Source organism: Tachyglossus aculeatus, chromosome 11, assembly GCF_015852505.1.
Source record: "Tachyglossus aculeatus isolate mTacAcu1 chromosome 11, mTacAcu1.pri, whole genome shotgun sequence".
NCBI lineage: Eukaryota > Metazoa > Chordata > Mammalia > Monotremata > Tachyglossidae > Tachyglossus > Tachyglossus aculeatus.
The window spans coordinates 6,401,412-6,403,953 of NC_052076.1; the positions used below are offsets into that span (position 1 = coordinate 6,401,412).

Below are 2,542 nucleotides of genomic sequence, written 5' to 3' on the forward strand. Positions count from 1 at the left end.
AACCCATGACCTTCGGATGCCCAAGCTGTGCTCTATACACTATACCATGTAAGACTGTGAGTCTCCTGTGGGACAGGGACCATGTACAACCTGATTATCTTATAATTACCCCAGAACCTAGAACAGTGCCTGGCACATAGTCAGTGCTTAACAAATGCCACAATTATTATTATCATTATTATTATACATGATAATCAGATTGGACATAGACCCTGTTCCACACAGGTTTTACCATCTCAGAGGTAGGGAGAGCAGGTATTGTATCCCATTTTAAAGTTGAGAAAACTAAGGAAAAGAGAGGAAAAAGTGACTTGCCCAAGATTACACATTCAGTCAGTGGCATCACTGGGGCTCAAACCCAGGTCTCCCAACTGCCAGTTCTCCTGACTCTCCAGGTCTCCACACTCTTTCCCTTAGGCTATGACATCTTCAAAGATGTTTGATTAGGGTTGTTGGGTTTCAGGGGTTTATCTAGCCATTATTAGACCTTAAACATAACAATCATCAGAACTGCCTTTCAGGGTCCCATTTTCTCATCGGAGGTCAACTGGAGAGCTGAGTTAATGAGCCTTTTTGGCCATGTATCATCTCAGGAGTTCAACGCAGCATTGGGGACAGAGGGGCAGTTCTCACCTCAGCACCGATTACTCTTGCCAACCGGCAAAGGATTCTTTTCCCATGCGCGAGGACCATCAGCAACGAATCAGTGAAGTGAGGACGACAGTTGATTTGTGAATTCAGATGATATGAAGTGACTCGGCTTTAACAGACTGGGAAGATGAAGCAACTGTCAAGAGAAGAGGTGAGTGTAATTCCACCAAACCAAATTTATTGCACATTTGAGGAAATCATCTTATTTTAAAATGCCATAAATTCTCCATCCAATAGCTCTCAGACCCATGAATTTTGATTTATATTTTGAATATTTTTAATGGGATGCTAAGTAGCATAATTTCAGACTTATGAGTTTACACATTTCCTCCTGAAGGGGCATTGTGACTTCTCTCTGAAATCATGAGCCTACCTGGGTATTTTCTTTCCAGAGAAAAAGCTGCCAGGTAGAAGAGAAATGAAAGTCTGTGGTCTACACAGTCTGTTGAGGGTGGAGGCTTTTTGAGCCTGGTCATGGTTTGCAGCCTTCTCCCTTTGTGTTCATTGAGGAGGTAAGGAAAGGGGTTAGTGATTTTGGGGAGTAACAATAATAGATTTGGAGCCTCCCTCCAGTGACATGTAAGAGGTCAAAAAAAAAAGGAATCAAATTTGTAGCTGCTGGTCATGGGGGAGGAAATCCTTGAACTCCTGGCAAGAGGTAGGTCTGCGGTTGGGATTCGCAGGGAGGGAAGAGGGGTTAGCCACCCTTTGATGAGGTAACTAAGGCACAGAGAAGTGAAGTGACTTGCCCAAAGTCACACAGCTGATAAGTGAAAGAGATGGGATTAGAACCCACGTCCTCTGACTCCCAACCCCAGGCTCTTGCCACTAAGCCACGCTGCTTCTCTAAAATTATAGATGCCACGAGGTAGGTGGCAATGCCTTAACCATATATGTGTTGTAAAGGCCACTAGGACCTCTTCCATCCTTCTCAAGGTAGTGTTAACCTTCCTCCTCAGTACAGTGCTCTGCACACTGTAAGTGCTCAATGAATTGGAGAAGCAGATGGTTTAGTGGATAGAGCATGGAACTGGGAGTCAGAAGGACCTAATACCTTTCTTCCCCAAATCCAACAGATGATTACACCCCCTTGCTTTCAAAGTCTTATTGAAGGCCCATCTTCTCCGAGGCCTTCCCTGACTAAGCCCTCCTTTCCTCTTCCCCCACTCCCTTCTGTGTCACCCTGACTTGCTCCCTTTATTCATCCCCTCTCCCTGCCCCACATACTTATCTGTAATTTATTTATTTATTTATTTATTTATATTAATGTCTGTCTCCCCCTCTAGACTGTAAGCTCATTGTGGGAAGGAAATGTGTTTGCTTATTGTATTGTACTCTCCCAAGCTCTTAGTACAGTACTCTGCAATAAGTGTTCAATAAATATAACTGAATGAATGAAAGAATGAATGAAAGGACCAGGGTTTTTATCTCTAGTCTGCCACTTGTGTGTTGTGTGATCTTGGGTGAGTCACTTCACTTCTCCAGGCCTCAGTTCCATCATCTGTAAAATGGGAATTGAGATGATGAATCCCACATGGGACATGGACTGTGTCCAAACTGACTATCCTGCATCTACCTCAGCACTTAGCACAGTGCCTGGCACGTAGTAAGAACTTCACAAATACCATAAAAGGAAAAAATAAGTACATACCATTATTGATTGATACTATCTGCTGTTTCCCTGTCGTTCTTTCTGCTCCCACTATTTTATTAATGCTTTTCATCTGTCTTCCAATTAGATTTTAAGTGTCTTGCTTCTGGTAGTAACAATAATAACAATAATAATAATATTTGTTAAGTTTTTACTATGTTCCAAGAACTGGGCTAAGCACTGGGACAGATATAAGATAATCAGATTGGACACAGGCCCTGCTCCACATGGGTTTCTCAG

General features: G+C 42.8%; 1 pseudogene; it reads right to left on the reverse strand.

The window, feature by feature from the left end:
- Positions 1 to 1,497: 1,497 nt before the first annotated feature.
- Positions 1,498 to 1,615, reverse strand: LOC119935451 (annotated as a pseudogene).
- Between the last annotated feature and the right edge of the window lie 927 nt (positions 1,616 to 2,542).